Consider the following 23,624-nt stretch of genomic DNA (forward strand, 5'->3'; position numbering starts at 1 on the left):
AATTTATCAGAGCAAAAGGTAATTGCTCTGATAAGTCCTTCCTTCGGGAATGTGGGATTATCAGTACTAGGCTCAGAGAACTTGACTTCAAACAATGGCTCAGAGACCGAGCCATAAGTTAGGCTTCCAAGAAGGAGAGATCATCTCTGTTTTCAAATAGTGGAAGCAACATATAAAAAGTGGGATTAGGAACCAGCATAAAAAAAACAATAAGGTGTGAAAATAGAGGGGATGAGGGTACAGAAGTTTCTATGGATACCCATAACACTATAACTTTTGTCACTACCTTTTCACGTAAATACAACTCCATAAAGGAGATTATTTCAAAATATTTTCCAGTTTTGTATGCTGATTCAGGTCTTGTTCCTATCTTGGCTGCAGGTTCTCTAGCTGCTGTACCTACACTTTTGGTATCATTCTATCTCTGATCCTATTTTCATCTTCTGGCTACAATAGGACATGGTTACATGCCCAGGGCTCGTATATTTGCGGCTCAAGCACCTGCAGTTTTTGTAATAAGCATAGCAACAAACATAAAACTATTGTGAGTTCACAATCTGTAATTATATCAATTGTGGTTCCTCTGATGTTGTCTATGCCATAGAGTACACTTTGTGCAAACTCCAATATGTGGGCTGTACAACATGTCCGCTACAGGCTAGAATTGGGGAGCATTATCACAGGGCTTCCTATGTTAGTGACAAGGGTCTGTCCAATGTCTCTAAGCATTTTAAACACATTCATGCAGGTAATGTTGGTTCTTTCAACTTCTGTGGTTTGGAGAAAATTAGAGTCTCTCCCAGGTGGGGTGACATCCACCGGAAGCTTCTTAAAAAGGGACGTCTGGGGGCTTTTTAATCTCTGTACAAGGATACCTAGAGGCATGAATCATAAGTATGATATTGATCTCTTTTTAAAGTAGTACTTACACACAGGTGACTATTAAGTCATAGTATACTTGCCTGGCTATATTACATATGGTTCATCTATATCCATGCATTTTTCATTGATATATACTGCAATATTCGTGGTAGGTTTCTTGTTTTCCTGATACCAGTTTTGTTTGATATGATGTTTCTTTTTCTAGTGGTGTTTCCTCTCACCAAACAGGCGGTGTGGTAGAAATGTTTTCAATTGGCAAGATAGATGCTATTGGTTGATTGATTGCCTGTGCGGAGTCCCTTGTATATATAGTTTGATTCTCATTTTAATGTTTGATCAAGGCGGTTTGACAAAACGTATTAGCCCCTTGTACTCTTTTAACCTGTACCAATAAATAGTTTTCATAAAGATTTGGAGTGCTGGCTTTTTTACTGGGCTCTATGAATTCCGTCGGGTCTTTACCCTCTACTCATTCTGGTAGGCCCACAATCCTCAGGTTATTGCAATGTAAGTGGATGTCAAAGTCCTCGTTTCGTAAGTTGTTGGCTTTGGCAAGTTGGGAGGTAGAGCCGGAAATCAGTGGGGGCATCTTGTCCCCTAAGTCACTGACTCGACTTTCTACCACAGTAGTGTATTCAGATTTTTTTGGAGGTCTTGCCTTAATAGGGAAACTTTCACCCTCAGAATGCCAAGCTGGTCCTGTACTGTGTGTGCAGAAGCAATGCAGGCATGGCCAGCTTTAAGAATTTCACTACACGTAGTTCTTCTTCTGGGTCATAATCTGTGGCACCACCTAGGGCCTCCTGTTCTGTGTCAAGGTCCGGATCAGGCAGACCCTCTAGTGGTAAGGGTAAGGCTAGTGCAGTCTCCAAGCTCCTCTGAATGTCCTGCCTGAAATGTTTTGTGTGTAAAACCGCATATTCCACGTCTGCTGTTTGCCTTGGGGGCAGTTCGTTTTGTCCACTCTGCTCCTTGGGCTTGTTAGCGGCACCACGCAGTGTCCTTTGTGAGAGAGGAGCCCGGGCGCCGTGTTGGGCATCTGAGGCGACTGCCTCTTCCCGTTTTTTCCTTGTCATATCGGGCACGAGATGGAACAGGAACTCGCCATCCGGTTCAGCTAGGCACAAGCTGTTAGCTCAACTGGGTGTAAGCTAGGAGGGTGGCCGGTGACAGGATCGGTGTTCGGATCTTTTGCGGGAGCTCCGTGCATTGCGTCCACTCACATGCCTAGCTCGGCCACTCCCCCCGAATGTGCCCTTTAAATTAATCTTTATTTTGGAAGGTTTCAAATAATTTCTCAAAAATTACATCGGTTTGGTGACACTAGATTTGTACAACTTACACTGTAGGTAGTATTATAGTTGAACTATTCCAGTGCTGGAAAGAGAAGACATTCTGTGGTCCTTCAGGGTTAAAATGCCAATTTACTTTACTAGAATGTCATAGCATGTACTTTATTGACAGCGGGTGATGTGGTATTTCAGAATGTCACGGTGTTTCTGGTGAACAAACATTAATGACCTGCTCTTTATAAATGCAAGTATTGCTCTTTTGTTTCAACGTGCTTTAGCGGCTAGATTTCTAAGTGGCAGTGGTTATTTTTTGCTAACAATAAAGAACTAGTTTGTTTGAATGCAAGTAGCTATTAACATACACAATAGCATTCCCCAAGTGCAAACATCTAGCATATGTTGGTGGGTTTGAAACACACACGAAAACATTTCTTAATAGTGTATCACTTATAATCAAAGTCCTTCACAATAAAGGCACTGCACTAAAACCTACAGAGCTGAGCCTTGGTGTCAAAACCCAACCAAGCTTTGTGGAATGACCCCTATTTAACTTGGGCTGTATAACCACTGTTCAGTGCTGCTGGTGTTCCCCTATGATGCACCCTACTACAACAGTGTATTACTTTGTTATGACAAAATAAAAAAGGGAACTTTGCAGTCATCAAGACCCCTCATTTTCTTTTAGTAACATGCAAGCTGAAAATTGCTATTTTGCTTTTCTGTCCCAGGCCAAACATCTTTACTTTATCGTACATCACGGGACACAGAGCCATAGTAGTAACTATATGGGTTTTATAGGCCACCTTTAGGTGATGGACACTGGCACACCCTAGACAGGAAGTTTTACTCCCTATATAACCCCTCCCCTTACCAGGAGTACCTCCATTTTTTTTCGCCAGTGTCTAAGGTGTTAGTCACGAATAAAGATATGCTGTGCTGAGCTCCGCTGGATTAATCCTTGCTGGGGCAAGCTATGCAGCCGGATCCATTCAAAGTGTCTTTTTAGGCCAAATTGAATGGTACCTGGGCCTTGTGTTGGAAGAAACAAGGTTTAGCCTGTAACCCTTCTCTTTTTAGAGAGCTGGACCCCATGATCCAGTGCTTTGGTTTTTTTCAGCCATATAGCTTCCTGGCGGGGTGCTCTACGGGTCCAAGGGTGTGGAACCAACAATAAAAAGGGGCCCCAGTCCTTGAAGGTTTTCTAACGGAGCCTGTCTTGAGGGGTGAAGATTGGGTCTGTTTGGTTTACCACAGAACCCTGCGGCAGGATAAGTGGAGATTCCTAAAGAATTTTTAAATTTTTATGGGTTTTCTCCTTTAAGTAAACGTTGTCTTGCCTAAAGTCACCACCGGGAACTGTCAAGAGCATGTACCTGTTCCATGCTTGTCAGATCTCATTTCTTTGTCAGCAGAAGCTGCAGGCTTCCTCCAGTCCCAAGCCTTTGGTAAGATTTTTTCTTTTTTTTCTTCTGAATACATGCCCCACCAGGGCTCCCCTCTCCGGGAAGCAGAGGCAGCCCGGAACAGTCGGCAGTATGCTGCTCCGCTCCCTCTTACACCTCTGTCGGCGGTTCTTCTTTCTCTGTCCTCCTCTCAGATTCGCTCTCTACCCCCCTCCCCCACATGCCGATCCGTTCGATCGGAGGCCACTCACGTGGGAAAACAACCTCTCTCAAAAAGAGTGGGGGGCGTAAAACTGAGCAGGAGTAGGTGAGTCGTGGCTTAGCACAGCGTTGACGTGCTTCATCGTCCACTCGCAGGACTGTGTAGGCTATAAAGACAGCAGTTGCAGGCTGCATTTGCCTAACTGAGGGACACAGAGCAGATGGGGACATGTGAGTGTGGTGACACAGGCATTCCCCAGGCACGTTTACTTTGCCTCAGGCTGAGCGTTAATAGAGGCAGCAGTTGCTGGACTATTTGCTCAGCAGTGAGTGCATTTTTTTCTGTCAGTACCTCTGTATTTGCATTTGGCACTATGGTTGGCAGAAGGCCAGGTGCAAACACCCCAGAAAAGAACCCAAAGGTGTTACCCTCGGGGTCTGGGGACCCTGGTCTTGCTTCTGCAGTACCGTCCTCCCCTGAAGTAAGTGGGGAGGCCGGTCAGAGTGAGCCATCGGGTTCGACGAGTGTTGACACTGTTTCCAACATTTCAGCCCCTGTCTTTATTACTGAGAATGTCTTCTCCTCAGCTATGGTGGGATTTGAAGAAAGGTTAATGGCTTTAATCGCGTCTTGCCAGAATGGGGGAGAGCGTATTAGGCTCCCCTCTACCACCTAGGACCCTCAAACAGAGGAACAGTAGGAGGGAGAAGATGAATCCTCCCCCCTCAGGGTATCATGAAGAGGCTTGATGACTCGTCTTCTGAGGGGTCAAGTGGGGATGAACCTGCTTCAGCTTCACAATCTGAGAAATTGCTGATGCAATCTCTTGCTGAAATGGTCCGCTCCACATTTAAGCTACCCTTAACTGAGTCGGCTGGAGAGCCCACTTCTTGTTTGGGTTCACTAAAGCCTTCTCAAGCATTGCGGGCCTTTCCGGTCCATTCATTGCTGGAACAACTTATGTATTATGAGTGGGATCACCCAGATAAGCATTTTTTTCCTCCTAAAAAGTTTTAAACACTTTATCCTATGGAGGAAAAATGTACTAAAAAATGGGGTTTACCAGCAATTCATGCTGCTATATTCTCCGTGAATAAAAATTTTACTTGTTCAGTTGACAACGCTCAAATGCTTAGGGATCCAACCAATAAAAAGTTGGAATTCATGTTACACATTTTTTTCTCTGGCAGGTTCAGTGTCTCAACCTGCAGTTGTGGCAGTTGGGGTATGTCAATCCTTGAGGGACCAGTTGAGACAGGTGCTCAAGGTTGTTCCCTGATCAGCAGGCCCAGGATTTAGCCGAATTGCCAGGGGCTTTGTGTTTTGCAGTTGACACAATGAGAGATTCTTTTCTTCAAACCTCTTGCCTTACACTTGGGTTGGTACATATGCGTAGAGTCTTGTGGTTGAAAAGTTGGTCAGCCGAAGCACCATGCAAAAAGCTCCTGGCTGGTTTTCCTTTACGCGGTGAAAGGCTGTTTGGGGATTATTTGGACAAATATATCCAAAAAATATCAAGTGGAAAGAGTAAAAGTAAACGGAACATAGATCTCCAATCACATGGGTAGTGAAGCAAACCAAAACACTGACACTTTCCACCTTATTTATCTCCTTTTGCCAGTTAAGAAAAGGAGTAAACATCCCTCATTTAAACAGGCTCCTTCTCCAGGGCCAGGGGCATCAGCCTCCAGGCAGTTGTGATGGCCTTTGTCATCAGGTTCAAGAGGTAAACCTCAGGGTCAACCCCAGGGACAAAAGAAGTCCTGGGGCAGGAAACCTACAAGACAGAATACTAAAGCCTCTTTATGAAGGGGTGCCCCCACTCGCTCGAGTGGGGGGAAGGTTTCTACAGTTCTCAAGGGTCTGGCAGGAAGAGTTTTGAGACAAATGGGGAAAAAAGTTGCTCCATTCTCTGGATGTAGTGAGAGCAGTCAAAATCTACTTGAAGGTGACTGCTCAGATTCGGAAAATGGATGTTTTGTTTGTGTTGCATGAAGGTCCTACAAAAGGACAGGCAGCATCGAAATCCACTATCTCTAAGTGGATTCAGCAAGTGATTGTTCAGGCTTATGGTTTGAAAGGGAAAATTCCACCTTTTCAAATCAAAGCGCACTCCACCGGGGCTGTTAGTGCTTCGTGGGCAGTGCATCACCCAGCCTCCATGGCTCAAATCTGCAAGGCCGCAACTTGGTCTTCAGTCCATACATTCACCAGATTCTATCAGGTGGATGTAAAAAGATAGGAGGATACCGCCTTTGGGCACAGTGTGCTGCAGGCAGCAGTATAAGTCCACAGGTCTGATGACACCCTACTTTTATTTGTGTCTCCCTCCCCTCAGATAGCATTGCTCTGGGATATCCCATATAATTACTACTATGGCCCTCTGTCCCATGATGTAAAATAACGAAAATAGGATTTTTATAACTGTTGACCAAAAATCCTTTTCTTGGAGTACATCACAGGACACAGAGGTCCCTCCCCTCTTCTGGTATACACATGTATTGCTTTGCTACAAAAACTGAGGTACTCCCAGTATGAGGAGGGGTTATATAGGGAGTAAAACTTCCTGTCTGTGGTGTGCCCGTGTCCATCACCTAAAGGTGGCCTATAAAACCTATATCGTTACTTCTATGGTTCTGTGTCCCACGATGTACTGCAGGAAAAGGATTTTACAGGTAAACTGTTATAAAAATCCAATTATCTAGTAAATGGAAGGGAAGAAGACGATATGAGGTTTATGTATTTAAGGCAAATAGGTTATTCACTCTGCAAGGGAATTTTTTCCCCAGATCTTCGTAAATTTGAGGTGCAGTTTTTCTTTGCATAGAATACCCAATCATGTGTAAGTAAATTTTGGTAAAGAAAGTCCTAAAAATTGGTTTCAAACCACTGATATTTTCCCAGTATTACTCCCATTCTGCTAAATTTTGAGCAGTGTTTTCCTTCAGTGGGGAATACTGCAGACTAAAACACGTCTACTCAAAATTGCCCCTTTAAAATGTTGAATTTTCTTGGTATACTGTTGAACTAGTTTCTTGTTTTTAAACTTTCAGATTTTGACTAGTTCTGCAATTCCTAAATATTATTGCATATCCTATCTTGGGTTTAAAAATAAACATTAAGAAATAGGTACTTTTTATATATTGGCTTTTTGTTGCAACTTCCTGTTTTATATGTTTGCAGATCCTTTTTTTTATTTGATATACTAGGAATTATGTGCCTGTTCATGCAAGGATTAATTTAGGCTGAGTGTTTTGATCTGCGACTTGATTATATGCAAGTTCAGTGCCTGCAGAGGAAATTGGTGAAATCCAGTTCTCCAATCTTCTCTTGTTTACCATCCTGATTTCAGTGGCCCAGGCTCACTTTCCTCTCTTTGAAGACTGGGACATTTGCCCATAAAATCACAAACAAGGTAGCAGCAAGATAAGTAGCAGTCCCTGGGTCCCTGGAGAAGATGAGCTCAGGGATCAAGGGGTTGATATTTTGGGGGTTTTAGAAGAATTGTAAAGGGGAAGGTCAGATAGATCTTCTTCTTGAAGTAGAGGTTAAAAAGGAACTCCATCTCCCCCCCCCCCCCCAGGTTTCTGTATCTGATGTCACTCTTCCTCCTGGCTGAATTTCTAAGGTCTCTGACTTCCTATTTCCTTGCTTTGCCAGTCCAGATACTACTTGTCCCATTATCCTTTTGAGCCTCTGTAGTTTCAGGGTGGGCTAGGGGGAATCACTTGGTGAAAAACACCTGTCAATCGTCCTCCCCATTTTACTTACCTGAACCCTCAAACTTGTCCCACGTGGATGTGCTGTCTGTCTGCTAGGGGGTTCTTGGCTGTTTATTGGATAGATTGATAGCAGTGCAGCCATTGGCTCCCGCTGCTGTCAGTTAAATCCAATGACACGGCCGTGGGGGGTGGGGCCGCGTCCTGCATTCGGCGTCAATGGACGGTGAATGCTGGACCTGGGAGCACACCCGCAAGGTTACCCCCCGGGAGAGCGTGTCTCCCAGGGGGTTATCTGATGCGGGGAGGAGCCCAGAGAGCCGCTGAGGGACCTCGGAAGATGAGGATCGGGGCCACTCTGTGCAAAACGAGCTGCACAGTGGAGGTAAGTATGATATGTATATTATTTTAAAAAAATTATAAAATGAACGTTTAGTTTAACTTTAATTTCTCTCTGCAGTGATTAGGGAAGAAGCAGTGATTAGGGGAGAAGTGGAACTTTAGTCAGAATTTTAACCAGTTGCCGACCGGCGCACGCCGATGTACGTCGGCAGAATGGCACGGGCAGGCATATTGGCATACAGGTACGTCCATTTTTATATGCTGCCCTGCCATCTCAAGTTTAAAATATCCAATAGATTTCGTTCCACTTCACAATTGTGTCCCACTTATTGGTGATTCTTCCCAAAAAATTAAAATGTTATATGAAATGTGGCAAAAGGTTGAAAAGTTCAAGGGGGCCGAATACTTTCGCAAGGCACTGTAGTTGGGGATTGGTCAGGGCACAGAGAGACACCTCAGGCAGCCAGAGGGAGGTAACCGAGAAGTGATGCTATCTGTGAATGAATGAAAGGGGGGGAGTGCTGCACTGTTGGTGCTGCACTGTTCTCAGTAAATACAAAAAAAAGGGTTGCTAAAGTTAGTAGTACAAATGTAAATTAAATAGATCAATTATAAACATGAACGTGCAAAAGTAAAAAAAAAAAAATTACTAATAGCACCGTTACGTTAATGCTGGTACAACCAGATAATAGAGTGATATCAAAGTGCAGTGTGCCACAAATAAATGACTAAAAACACTGGGATATATATACTACGGTAGGTGTATAATAGTGCAAATGAGCCAAGCAGTGCAAATAAAAAAATAACTTGTGCAAAATTGCAAGCGAACAAATACAAACGATCACTGTGTAAAAATTGCAGGAATGTGCAAAATCAGCAATATAAATATATCTCCGTGCAAAAATACATATATCTTGTGCAAAATGGAAAAAAACTGTGCAAAATACAGATAATCTGTGCAGAGAATACACTGAAAAGTCCAATAGTGCCAGTATGGTTCTATTCCACAGAACTTTAAATCAGTGGAGTCCTTGTTGTGACATAGAAGGGAAGTGTTTAGATTCACTGTTTCTCTCCCCCCCCCCCCCCCCCCCCCCTCCATACTCATGTATTACATATGTGAAATCTTTATATCCATCCTGGCCCTTTTAGTAAAATATGTGTATGTATATATTATTTTATTTTTTTAAATATTTTAACTCTATTTTTAAGATTATTTTTATTAATATTATTGCCACATTTATGTATTGTATGCATTTTTATTGCTTAGTTATGCACACATCAGCATGGATACTTATTCCATCCGTTCGGATTTTTAAGCTTCAGTTTATATATTTAATTTTGTTTATATCTGTTCTATTTTGTATTTAACTTTGTTAGGCACTTACTATTTATTTGTAATGTGTCCTGGTGCTCCTACATTTAGTTTCCATTCTTTGGTTTGTATTGCCTTATTGACAGTATTTACCACTCCCATGTCATGGCCTCGACCGTTTTTACCACCTTCTGCTTTACGGCCGTATAATATGAATAAGAAAATGGCTGCGCCCGCGGACAACCAAGAAAGTGGCTGCGCTTGTGGACCTTCGGAAAATGGCCGCTACACTATTTTTTACATTGAGCCACAAGAAAATGGCCACCCATTAGAATCAATGCTAGAAACTATTTAAAGACATTCGTTGTGCCTTTCCATCATCCCCTGATGAAGTCACGTAGTTGCGTGTAGCGACGGGACAGGCATTCTAAGCTGACGTAGGCTAACGAGCTCGCCACTCATGGAGATAAGTTTGTTTACATTTGTGTTTTGTGATTGTTTTATTAATAAACACTACATATTGTTTAAAATACTACACTATCTGGCACCCCCTTTCTTTTATTACTCCTGTATCCACTGAGGGGCAAAGACAAACATAGAACCCACTTTGGTCCAGGAATACAAGAGAGAAGAAGGAATTATTACCAGGGTTAACTTATATGCGGTTACCTTATTACCGCAAGGTAAGAGACCACTTCTCACTTGTGTGTTCTTTACACAAAGAGGAGATACCTATTCCTCCAGCACTTCACTTTGCTCTTTACACATTGGAAATGTTTATCTACACTGAGAAGAAAAGATTCTAATAGACTTTCATTCACAATCTGATTATATTGTGCACATTGTGGATTTGTTTGGATCAACTTTAGTGTACTGGAGCTGGTACTATTGGACTTTCCAGTGTATTTTCTGCACAGATTATCTGTATTTTGCGCAGTTTTTTGCATTTTGCACAATATATATGCAGTTTTGCACAGAGATATATTTATATTGCTGATTTTGCACAATCCTGCAATTTTTGCACAGTGATCGTTTGTATTTGTTCGTTTGCAATTTTGCACAAGTTATTTGTTTATTTGCACTGATTGGCTCACTTGCACTATTCTACACCTAGTGTATATATATCCCAGTGTTTTTAGTCATTTATTTGTGGCACACTGCACTTTGATATCACTCTATTTGGTTGTACCAGCATTAACATAACGGTGCTATTAGTAATTCTTTTTTTTTTTTTTTTTGCATGTTCAAGTTTATGATTGCTCTATTTAATTTATATTTATATATGTACTACTACCACTAGCAACCCTTTATTACTGATAACAGAGCAGCACCCCCCCCCATTCATTCTCATTGCCTGTGGGTATGGCCTGACCCACATTGGACGCTTGCAGCAGTTCCATCTTTAGTCCCCCTTCTTTACACATGGTAGCGCAGGAATAATTATACATTATATAGATGCTATCTGTGAGTCACCAGCCTACTCTGAGCTACTCCCAGCCCACACAGATCAAAACAAACAGGCCTAGATTCCAGCTAGGCCTGCCTAAATTTACCTGCACTCACAAAAAATCTCACCGTTTGCACATGTGCTACATATGCTTTGAGGTGTGTTTTGAAAATGCACAGCGATGGATGCATTAAGGGGAAAAAAACATGAGGGTTTACAACCCCTTTAAATTTTGGTCTCGTATGACCAGAACACCTTCCTCCACATGTTTGTTGTGTCCCCCACATGGCTTCACACAAACTGCAAATGGGACTTCTTATTCCTTTCTATCAACAATGGCTTTCTTCTTGCCCCTCTTTCATAAAGGCCAGATTTGTGGAGTGCCAGTGCACGACTAATAGTTGTCTTGTGGACAGATTCTCCCACCTGAACTGTGGATCTGTGCAGCTCCTCCAGAGTTACCATGGGCCTCTTGGCTGCTTCTTTGATTAATGCTCAGCCGGCACTGTCAGTTTAGATGGATGGCCGTGTCTTGGTAGGTTTTCAGTTGTGTCATACTCTTTCCATTTTCAGATGATGGATTGAACAGTGCTCTGTGAGATGTTCAAAGCTTGGTATATATTTTTTTCTTTATAACCTAACTCCGCTTTAAACTTTATCCCTGACCTGTCTGGTGTGTTCCTTGATGCTGTTTTGTTCACTGAGGTTCTCTAACAAATCTCTAAGAGCCGGTTCACACAGGGGCGACTCAGATCCGACTTCAGGTCGCCCCTAGTCGCCTCAGGTCGGACAACATATAAAAATCAATGTAAGTGAATGAGAGCCGTCTTAATGCACGCTACTGAAGTCGCTCCGACTTCAGAAAAGGTTCCTGTACTACTTCAATCCGACTTGTAGGCGACTGGTACCCATTGATTTCAATGGAGGTCACCTCCAAGTTGGATCTCTGTCTATACGGAGGCGACTCTCACAGAATTATCAGCTCTCAAGAGGGAACTCCACGGCAAATTTATGAAAAAAATTTGGCGTGGGTTGCCCCTCCGAGAGCATACCAGGCCCTTAGGTCTGGTATGGATTCTAAGGGGGAACCCCCTACGCTGAAATACGGCGTGGGGTCCCCCCCAGATCCATACCAGACCCTTATCTGAGCACGCTACCTGGCCGGCCAGGAAAGGGGGTGGGGACAAGCGAGCGCCCCCCTCCTGAGCCATACCAGGCCGCGTGCCCTCAACAAGGGGGGTGCCTTGGGGAAGGGGGGGCCGCGCGGCCCCCCCACCCCAAAGCACCTTGTCCCCATGTTGATGAGGGCAAGAGCCTCTTCCCGACAACCCTGGCCGTTGGTTGTCGGGGTCTGCGGGCGGGGGGCTTATCGGAATCCGGGAGCCCCCTTTAATAAGGGGGCCCCCGGATACCGGCCCCCCACCCTATGTGAATGAGTATGGGGTACAACGTACCCCTACCATTCACCTGTGAAAAAAAGTACAAAAAAAACAACACAGGGTTAAAATAGTTTATTGCACAGCTCCGGGGGTCTTCCGTATTCGGAGGTCTTCTCGCCGGACTCCTCCACTATCTTCTGCTAGCTCTTTTGCTAGCGGAGGAGCCCGGCATTCTTCTTCAGCACCGCTCTCTTCTTCCGACTTCAGGGGTGTGCTGGGACTGTGACATCATAATGGGCAGGGACATCATTCGGCGATGTCCCTATATAAGTCGCCGCAAGCCGCTTGTTCTGTCATAGTAAACGGAGACAGCGGCGAGGCAACATCTCCAGAAGAGAAGAACAGAAGACGAAGGCAGCGGCGACAGAAAACCGGGCCACCGCCTTTAAAAGAGCTAAAAGAAGGCGCGGTGGCCCGGCAAGAAGAACCAAAGAGGAGGACAAGACCCCCGAAGTCGGAAGAAGAGAGCGGCGGCGAAGGAGTCCGGCGAGAAGACCCCCGAAGACGGAAGACCCCTGGAGCTGTGCAATAAACTATTTTAACCCTGTGTTGTGTTTTTTTTTAATTTTTAAATTTTTTTACTTTTTTTCACAGGTGAATGGGTAGGGGTACATTACCCCATACTCATTCACATAGGGTGGGGGGGCGGGTATCTGGAGCCCCCTTATTAAAGGGGGCTCCTGGATTCCGATAAGTCCCCCGTCCGCAGACCCCGACAAGCAACGGCAAGGGTTGTCGGGAAGAGGCCCTTGTCCTCATCAACATGGGGACAAGGTGCTTTGGGGTCCCCACCCCCTTTCCTGGCTGGCCGGGTAGCGTGCTCGGATAAGGGTCCGGTATGGATCTGGGGGGGAACCCCACGCCGCTTTTTTTCATAAATTTGGCGTGGAGTTCGCACTTCAGAGCTCATTCTCTGATTGGCCATGGCAAAAGTCGCCTGGCCTGGGGCGACTTAAAGTAGTGTTGTAAGTCGCCCCAGGTCGTGTCTAAGTCATGTTCAAGTCGTCTCCAAGTTGCCTCACAAAGTCGTCCTGGAAGTCGTGTCGCCCCTGTGTGAACCGGCTCTAAGGGCTTCACAGAACAGCTGTAATTATACTGAGATTAAATTACACACAGGTGGACTCTATTTACTAATTAGGTGACTTCTGATGGCAATTGGTTCCACTAAATTTTAGTTAGGGGTATCAGAGCAAGGGGCGCTGAATACAAATGCACGCCACACTGTTCAGATATTTATTTGTAAAAACAAATTTGAAAACCATTGATCATTTTCCTTCCACTTCACAATTATGTGCCACTTTGGGGGTTATTTACGAAAGGAAAATCCACTTTGCACTACAAGTGCACTTGATGTCTTTATTCAACCTTACTAACTATAAAACTATGGAAGTGCAGTCGCTGTAAATCTGAGGGGAAACTCCGCTGGTTTTATCATCCAATCATGTGCAAGCTAAAATGCTGTTTTTTATTTTCCTTGCATGTCCACCTTGGATCTGCAGTGACTGCACTTCCAATTGCACTTGTAGTGCAAAGTGAATTTGCCTTTAGTAAAACAACCCCTTTGTGCTGGTCTATCACATAAAATCCCAATAAAAGACATTTCCGTTTTTTGTTGCAAGGCTCCACACACACTGGAGCTCATAAACTGCAGTTTATTGGAGTTTGGCCATTTTTTTTTAAAAGCCCATAAACTCCACTCTATGTTAGCCTATGTGTCCATGCACACATGGATGTTTATTAGCTTTAACCAGTTCCCGACCGGCGCACGCCGATGTACGTCGGCAGAATGGCACGGACAGGCATATTGGCGTACAGGTACGTCCAATCTTCAATGCCGCCCTGCCAACGCGAGCGCGCCGCCCTGGACCCCCGTGAGTCTGGTCGCGGGTCCCACGGACTCTATCGCCGCAGGCATACCCGCGATTGTCTCACGGGGCGGCTGAATGGAGGAAATGCCATGTAAACAGCATTTCCCCATTCTGCCTAGCAACTAGTGACACTGATCTCTGCTCCATGTCATTGGAGCAGAGATCAGTGCTTACTAAATGAAAGCCCAGCCCCCACACAGTTAGTAACACACCCCTAGGAACACTTAACCCCTACACTGCCACCCACTGTTTAACCCCTTCACTGCCAGTGTCATTTACACAGGAATCACTGCATTTATATAACAGTGATTACTGTATAAAAGACAATGGTCCCAAAAATGTCTGATGTGTCCGCCGCAATGTCACAGTCACAATAAAAATCGCTGATCGCCGCGATTACTAGTAAAAAAATAAATAAAAATTATTAATAAAAATGCCATAAAACTATCCCTATTTTGTAAACGCTATAACTTTTGCGCAAACCAATCAATCGCTTATTATGTAGAAGAATATGTATCGGCCTAAACTGAGGGAAAAAAATGTTTTTTTATATATTTTTGGGGGATATTTATTATGACTAAAAGTAAAAAATAATGCGTTTTTTTCCAAATTGACGGTGATCAAATACCACCAAAAGAAAGCTCTATTTGTGGGAAAAAAAGGACGTCAATTTTGTTTGGGAGCCACGTCGCACGATCGCGCAATTGTCAGTTAAAGCGACGCAGTGCCGAATGGCAAAAAGTGGTCTGGTCTTTGACCGGCAAAATGGTCCGGTCTGTAAGTGGTTAATGAGCAGTGGAGTTTATGGGCATTTTCTGAACGCCAGAAAATCGCGTTCAAAGTGCCGTTTTTCACCGCCAAAAACGACAAACGGCAATAAACTCTTATAAACGCTCATAAACACGCATTAATTAGTGTTCGTCAAATTTTTTCAATCCATTGTGGGAGTTTGGAATGCACTGTGGGATTTTTGGAGTGTCCTCTGTGTATTTTTATTGAAAACGCCCATAAACGCTAACGCTAATAAACGTTCATAAACGCTAGTACAAAACGCTGTTAAAAGCACGTTTTTCAACCAGCGTTTTTTGCCAGCAATCTGGCGTCCAGAAAAAGCTTTTTTGAGCTTCAGTGTGCATGGAGCCTAACATGACAAAATGCCAAAAATTTCATGGGGTATGAATACTTTTTCAAGGCACTGTATTTCAGAGGCTCGAAGTGTGCTCTGGCAGCATTCACAGCCACGATCCATGGGTGTAATCGCCTCCCCCCCCCCCCCCCCCCCCCGACAATGTGAAAGAACCTTTTTCCATTAAAAAGAAAATGTATCTACCCTATCTGCAAACCAAGGGCATTCATATCACAGGTTAACTGGAGGACCTTCTGATGAAGGGTTCCTCAGCCGCAGCCTTGACTAACCGCATCCAAAGGATAATTTTGTTTCTTCAAATGTTTGTCTGGATAATTAACTTTCCAGCCTTTACATGGTCTGGAGTACTAGGGGTACAATCTTGGACACAACACAAGGCAAACTCCTTTTCAGGAGAAGCTTCCCTAAGGTCCCGCATTTAGATCTTCAGGTCAAAATGGCAACCTCCATTGCATTTCTGGATGAAAATTCTAGCCTGCATGGTGGCCTCCTTTTGAGGTATTTTTTTTGCCCAGTTTCAGACCAGACCTCTTCAATCCAACATATTCATGAGGTGGAACAAGCAAATCCTATCTTTGAATTGCCCTTGTTTGTTTCTAGCCAGACAAAACTTTCCCTAACATGATAGATTTGCTATCCTGCCCTAGAATTGTGCCTTTGCATGCCAGGTGGTAACAGCACATGCAAGCCTTACAGGCTGGGGTGGATTTACAATTCCCTTCTCGTTCAAGGGGACTTGAAACTCCCCATTAACATTCTGGAACTGAGAGCCCTCAGATCATCTCTACCACACTGGACCAACCTTCTGCAAGGTCAGCCAGTAAGTATGCAGGACAGTGCCACAGCAGTGGCCTACACAAACCATTGGGGGCCACCAGATGTCAAGCTGCTCTAAGACAGGGGTGTCCAAACTTTTTTCAAAGAGGGCCAGATTTAATGAAGTGAGCGTGTGTGAGGGCCGACCATTTTCCCTGACATTCTTAGAACCATTAATATTCCGTCTAAGTGTGTCCGATCGAGCACTAATACACTGCCCAACAATAATTCTCTTGCCTTTGTCACGCTCGTTCCCAACACACAGACGAATGCTCTGCTCTTTAGGGGTACTGTTAATTCTTGGTACCCCACACATTGGAAAACGTGGGGTGCTTTTGGTTCAGTGCAATAAAAAAAAAAAAAAAAAAAGCTTGGGGACTTCTTTCCCTGCATTTTTGTGGGTAGGGAAGCCCATTGAAATGAATGGGTTGCCCTACACGCAGCATGCAGCCACACAGATGTGAACCAAGGGCTTGTTCACATGTCAGGTTGTCAGGTCTACACCCAAAGATCTTTCAAAATCTTGGTCAAAGGTCAAGGAAACCAGATGTAGACACTTTGTGTGTTATGGTGGGCCTTTTGGCATTTCTGTTTTACCCACCCCTCATTTTATTGATTGGGGACATTCCATGATCTGTGTTTAACAGACACTGAGATGATAAACCAACTGACATATAGATTTCCTGCTAAAGCATTCAATTATTTATTTGCAGCTTTAGCAAATCCCTGTTTCTTTAGCTATCTGCTAAGTAACGGCCTGCAGACTGGTTTCTGCTATTCCAAAGTTCTTTTGAAGTGTTCAGACCCTTAGCAAACTGTTTATTCAAGTTAAATGACTGGAGATGCACTCATTTTATATCTAGTTCTGAAAGGGGGACCGCAACTGCTTTCTCTGTTTTAGAAATGTAATACCTGTGTTCTCCCACTCAGTTTTTGGGTGCCAGTTGGCATTATGATCACAGGCACGAATAGGAGGAGTTCAAGAAAGCTAGAGGAATCTAAGCAATATGCCCATCTTGGTAGAAGGACATTTGTCCCATCCATGAATGTTTCTTTGTAGTCCAAGAAAGTAATGTGCGTTGAGTAGTGTGGGTAAATAGGTAGGTTCATAGAGTACATTTGGTGGAAAAAAAGCACATTTTCTAACACACATCATAATACTTCTTTATGAGTAAACTCATTGTGGCATACAAATTTGATTCACAGTTGATTTGACATGATGATAATATCTATTTGTTTAATACGAAAGATGTGCAAGTTTTTGTTTTAGATTTTCAATATATTCAGACTTTGCTATTTAAATGCTGATCTATTGTAGAGAAGCTTTTCCATTTACATAAAGCTATTCATTCTGAAATGAAACTTTGCTTTTTCTAATGTTGTATTATGATAAATTTCTAGATAAATACATATTTTTTATTTTAACCCTGTCTTTTTTTTTTTGTTTTTTTGTTTTTTTTAAAGTGTTACTGTAGAATTGCTGCCTTGCTGAAGGGGTCAGGTGTTAACTCAAAAAATGTTGATAGCTACAGCTGCTGTCTGGCTGATATATTGGACAGATTCTATCAGTTAATGTTTTTATATCTACAGGGCTGTGTAGTAAATAGAAGCCTTACACACAATACAAGGTTGTTAATAAAAGCATAACTTGAATCCTTTTCAGAGATTTATATGTTTGGTTTTAAAAATGATAACCTATTTTATTTTTATTTTTGGTCAATAAACCCTTTTAAATTGTTATACCAAAATAGTAAAAACCTGTGCTGTTTTTTTTTTTTTTTTATATTATTATTATTATTATTATTAACTAAGCACTACATGTTGGCATCATAGGACTGGTGATTTGGAATGTTTGAGTTACTTTAACCACTTGCCGTCCGCCCTATAGCAGAAACACGGCGGCAAAGTGGTTTCAAAATCCTGACCGGACGTCATATGACGTGATCAGGATTTTGAGCCGCTGCGCGCCCCCAGGGGCGCACATCGCGGCGATCGTTGTTGTGGGATGTCAGTCTGACACCCCGCAACTACGATCTCGCTAAAGAGTCTCCGACGTATACTCTTTACCACGTGATCAGCCGTGTCCAATCACGGCTGATCGCAGTGTAAATAAGAAGAGCCGGTGATCGGCTTTTCCTCACTCGCGTCTGTCAGACGCGAGTAGAGGAGAGCCGATCGGCTGCTCCTCTGACAGGGGGGGGGGGTCTGTGCTGATCGATTATCAGCGCAGCCCCCCCTGAGGATTGCCACCAGACCACCAGAGATGTCCAGCACCAGGTATGCCACCCTAGGCCACCAGGGATGCCAGTCAGTGCCCACAATGGATGACAATCAGTGCCCACAATGGGCATCACTGATTGACATGCACTATTGTTTGGCACTGATTGGCATCCATGCCGCCTATCAGTTCCCATCCGTACCACCTATCAGTGCCTAACCATGCCCATCTGTGCCGTCTATCCATGCCCATCTGTGCCGCCTAGCCATGCCTATCCATGCCCATCCATGCTGCCTATCCATGCCAATCCGTGCCACCTATCAGTGCCCATCCGTGAAGGAGAAAACGTACTTATTTACAAAGTTTTGAAACTGAAACAAAAAAAACTTTTTTTTTTTTTCGGCCTTTTTTTATTTGTTTAGCAAAAAATATAAATCGTAGAGGTGATCAAATACCACCAAAAGAAAGCTCTATTTGTGGAAAAAAAAAAGATAAAATTTTCATTTGGGTACAGTGTAGCATGACCGTGCAATTGTCATTCAAAGTGCGACAGCTCTGAAAGCTCAAAATTGGTCTGGGCAGGAAGGTAGGTGTTTAAGTGCCCTGTATTGCAGTGGTTAAGACCCCAATAGACATAGACATGGACAGTCCATAGATCTCTTACTGAAAAGTTTACTGGTAATGTTGGGTTTCTAAGTTTATAGTTACTGTCTTAAAGTGGTTGTAAACCCTTACAAACCACTTTGACCTACAGGTAAGCCTAGGTTAAGGCTTACCTGTAGGTCTAAGAAATATCTCCCAAACCTATACGGTTTAGGAGATATTTGCTAGAAGACGGGCACCGCTATCTACGGCGCATGCGCCGTAGACAGCGGCATGCAGGTGCACTGAGCGGGGCATCGTCGATGACGGCAATGCCGCGAGTCTCGGCTCCCGTGCGCATGCGCGGGAGTGACGTCATCGCTGCTCCGGCGAATCACAGCGCCGGAGCAGCGAGACCCACCAAGAAGATGGACGCTCGGAAGTAAAGGGGACAGCGGTGACTTCGCTGGCTCCTGTGTCAGGTAAGTGACACATAATGGACTACTATGCGATGCATAGTAGTCCATTATGCTTTGCCTTTACAGGGAATGAAAGAGGAAGTAAACTCATCAGGGTTTACTTCCTCTTTAAAATAAGGCTGGCATTGAAGGTGCATCTTTATGTGCTTGAAAGAAATTTAAAGAGGAAGTAAACCCTGATGAGTTTACTTCCTCTTTCATTCCCTGCAAAGGTAAAGCAAAATGGACTACTATGCATCGCATAGTAGCCCATTATGTGTCACTTACCTGACACAGGAGCCAGCGAAGTCGCCGCTGTCCCCTGTAGTGCGCCCCATCCATCTTGTTGGTGGGGTCTCGCAGCTCCGCCGCTGTCATTCAGCGAAGCCGCGATGACGTCACTCCCGCGCATGCGCACGAGAGTGGACACGCGCGGCAGCTCCATTCTTGGAAATGCCGCGCTCAGTGCGCGGCGCTGTCTATGGCCCATGCGTCGTAGACAGCGGTGCCCGTTTTCGGGCAAATATCTCCTAAACCATATAGGTTTAGGAGATATTGCTTGGACCTACAGGTAAGCCTTAATCTAGGCTTACCTGTAGGTCAAAGTGGTTTGAAAAGTCTTGTTGTTTTTAATATTAAAAATAACAAACTAACATTATACTTGCCTCCTCTGTTGCATTGGATTTGCACAAAGCAGTCCGGATCCTCTTCTTCTTAGGTCCCTCTTTTGGCAATCTTGGCCCCTCCTTCCTGTTGGGTGACCCCACAGCAAGCTGCTTGCTATGGGGGCACCTGAGCCAAGTCACAGCCCTGCCCTCTTTCTATTCTCATTGGCCAAGCTATGGCTCCGCCCCCTTTCTATTCTCATTGGTTGACTGACTTTGACCACAGTGGGAGCCAATGGCACCGCACTGCTGTCTCAGCCAAGAGACTGTAAGACAGATGATTGGAGGTTGCACACTTCTATCTCTGGGCCTTGGACAGCTTGACAGAAGTTGATAGCTGATAACAGACTAACGGAGCAGGACAAAGCTAGGAGACGCATGGCTTTCAAGAGAGATAAGAAAACACTGCAGATATGTGCCCAGCTCAAAATTCATGTGTCAGGTTTACATCAATATTATTGCTGAACTCGATGTGCATCAAGCGCAAATTATAAAGGGAATGCCTACCAGTACTGCTTTTCGTCATCTCTATTATGAAAGTTCCCTTCTTCTGTGGCAACAGCTTCTCCTTTGTGTAAACACCAGGTTTCCAAACAAATTTCTGTATCCTGGAGCATCAGCTCCTCTCCAGCACCCATATTGCTATTTGACTATCTAACTATGGCTCCTACTTGTACTGGACTACAGCATCTGATGAGTGGTGGACCAAGCTTTGTACCGGTCTTGTAACCCCCCACCTATCTGCATGTCATTGCTTCGCACAAATTTGATGCTCACATCCACTCCATGGGGCCTGTTCAAGAGAGTAGAGAGACAATCCTGATGCAGTACATTACATAAATCATAAGCACGTGACACACACCTTCATCCTTCAAAATTGGTTAAATAAGTAGCTGCGCTAACTACAATTTGAATCAAATCCTGTGAATTATTAAATGCACAAACTAAAAAATGCAATTTTTATATATATATATATATATATATATATATATATATATATATATATTTGCAAACCCCATTATGTGCTAGTGCCATAATGTTTAAGCTTCAATATTAAATCAAATTTTCAAGCAAATGTCCATCAAAAGTGAATATCAAATTTTTTAAGAGAATGTCCAGCAAAAGTGAATAATGATACTATTTAACTTTCCTCAAATTATTAAAGCGGAGTTCCACCCAAAAGTGAAAGCACCGCTTATCTGCTCCACCCCCGCCACATTTTGAGCCTTTTACCCGTTCTGACTTCCGAGAGATCTCAACACACTGAGATCACTCAGAAGTTCAGCCCCTCTCCTCCTTCCCCCGCCGCCGGGCCATTCAGAAAGTGCAGCGCGCCTTCATGAAGGGAATCGGCTGTGAAGCCGCAAGGCTTTCCTTACAGATAATGGCGGTGGCCGCACCCAAGAGCCGATGGAAACATTGGCTGGGGTGCCAACATCCCATGTATTCCAGGACAGGTAAGTGTCCTAACAGTATGTGTAGCTGCTGACTTTAATTTTTTGCTGAGGGGGCGGAACTCCATTTTTAATGTCCAATTCCTTGTGCGTGCTGCTTGCCACCAATACAGTGCAAAATCCTCCACCATCCAAATTTCTCACTCATCAAATTGCCATCTAATAAGTGCCTAACATGTTTAATAACTTATGTATAGAATACCCATTTTACACTTGCCAACTTACATTTAAAAGTGCCTCTGACCAGCACTGAGCCTATTTAGCGATCTGTATCAATGGCTTGCAAGCCGTTCCATACATAGGAACCAGCGTGCGTCTCAAATCTCGGATGCAATGTTAACCAAGGACAGGAAGTGACGTGCACCGCAGCACTAGGCCTCAATGCGTTTTGCATAAAAAATGCATCATCAGAAAGCTAGTGGCGCCATCTTTGTTATGGTATCTATGCCCTTGCTGTCTAACAATTATCCAGTGGTTCCGGTTACCCCACACTGACCTCAGTCCCCCATATTAATGGATCAAATGCAAATTAACCTATATAAGATATACTCAATTACCATATGGGTTCAAACTAAGAGAATATAATATTTTACCCCCATGTATTCATTCCTATATCTAAAAAAAAAAAAAAATATATATATATATATATATATATATATATATATATATATATATATATATATATATATATATATATATATATATATATATACCATCTAACCACCTACTTGTTCAAAACAAAAAAATTAACCACTTCAGCCCCAGAAGATTTGGCCTCTTAAAGAGGAAGTAAAGGCTTTTTAAAAAAAATAAAAAAATGCAACCTGCAAGGCAAAGGCATAATGAACTAGTATGCATAGCATACTAGCTCGTTATGAATAACTTACCTGAGAACGAAGTGGTTTGCAACCACTTTAATGACCAGGCCATTTTTTGCTATACAGCACTGTCTATTAAACTGACAATTGCGCGTGACTTTGTACAAAAACAAAACTGATGTCCTTTTTCCTCCACAAGTAGAGCTTTCTTCTGGTGGTATTTGATCACCTCTGCAATTTTTTTTTTTTTTGCACTATAAACAAAAAAGAGTGACAATATTGAAAAAAAAACAATATTTTTTACTTTTTGCTATAATAAATATCCCCCAAATGTAAAAAGAAAAAAAAATTCTTCCTCGGTTTAGGTCGATATGTATTCTTCTACATATTTTTAGTAAATGAAATCGCAATAAGCGTATATTGATTGGTTTATAGCGTCTATAAAATAGGGGAAAGATTAATGGCATTTTTTTACATTTTTTTTTTTTACTAGTAATGGCAGCAAACTGCAATTTTTATCAGGCCTAAAACATTGTGGGGGACAGATCGGACACTTCTGACACTTTTTTTGGGACCACTAACATTTATACAGCGATCAGAGCTAAAAATAGCCACTGATTACTGTATAAATGTCGCTGGCAGGGAAGGGGTTTAACACTAGGTGGCGATCAAGGGGTTACGTGTGTTCCCTCACTGTGTTCTAACTGTGAGGGGAATGTGGCTGACTAGAGGAAGAGGACAGATTGTTGTTCATACTTATTAGGAAAACACAGCCTGTCTCCTCTCCCCTGACAGAACCGGGATTTGTGTGTTTACACACACATCCCGGATTTTGCTCTGTCATGAGCGATCACGGGTGCCTGGCGGTCCTCACGCCCGCCAGGCATGCGCATCGCTCCAGAGACATGCTGCCGGCGCACACACACACCTTCAAAAGCGTCTTAAAGAGCCGACGTACCGCTACTATGGAACCGCTGGTCTACCGCTGGTCTGGAAGCGGTTAACATTCAAATAATTCTGTCAATTGTATGCGCCAACATGATTACGTATTCCCTGTATTACAATATTACAAAATTACTGGTCATGAGTACTGAGGATATAAAAAGGCTACATGCCCCCAAAACAATGAGACAAAGAAAAAAATCATTTCCATATTTTTTCCACCTTTAATGTGACCTATAAACTGTACAACTCAATTAAACAACAAACTGATATATTTTAGGTAGATGGAAGTAAAAAAAATAAATAAATAAAAAATATGGTTGCATAAGTGTGCACATCCTTAACCACCGCTCTGGAAGGATTTACCCTCTTAATGACCAGGCCTTTTTTTGCGATTCGGCACTGTGTCGTAAACTGACAATTGCGTGGTCGTGCGACGTTGTACCCAAACAAAATTTTATGTCCTTTTTTCCCTACAAATAGAGCTCTCCTTTTGGGGGTATTTGAGCACCTCTGCGGTTTTTATTTTTTGCCCTATAAACAAAAAAGAGCTGCAATTTTGAAAAAAAATGTTTCACTTTCTGCTATAATGCATACTAAAAAAAAGTAAAAAAA

The 23,624-nt window shown here is 43.3% G+C and overlaps 1 protein-coding gene across 2 annotated transcripts in view; it reads left to right on the forward strand.

The window, feature by feature from the left end:
* TAB1 (TGF-beta activated kinase 1 (MAP3K7) binding protein 1) overlaps positions 1-23,624 on the forward strand; it is a 203,789-nt gene that overhangs the window by 86,994 nt on the left and 93,171 nt on the right. The window lies entirely within an intron of this gene.

This window comes from Lithobates pipiens, unplaced genomic scaffold, assembly GCF_037356315.1.
Source record: "Lithobates pipiens isolate NorthernLeopardFrog02 unplaced genomic scaffold, aLitPip1_a1.2 Scaffold_23, whole genome shotgun sequence".
NCBI lineage: Eukaryota > Metazoa > Chordata > Amphibia > Anura > Ranidae > Lithobates > Lithobates pipiens.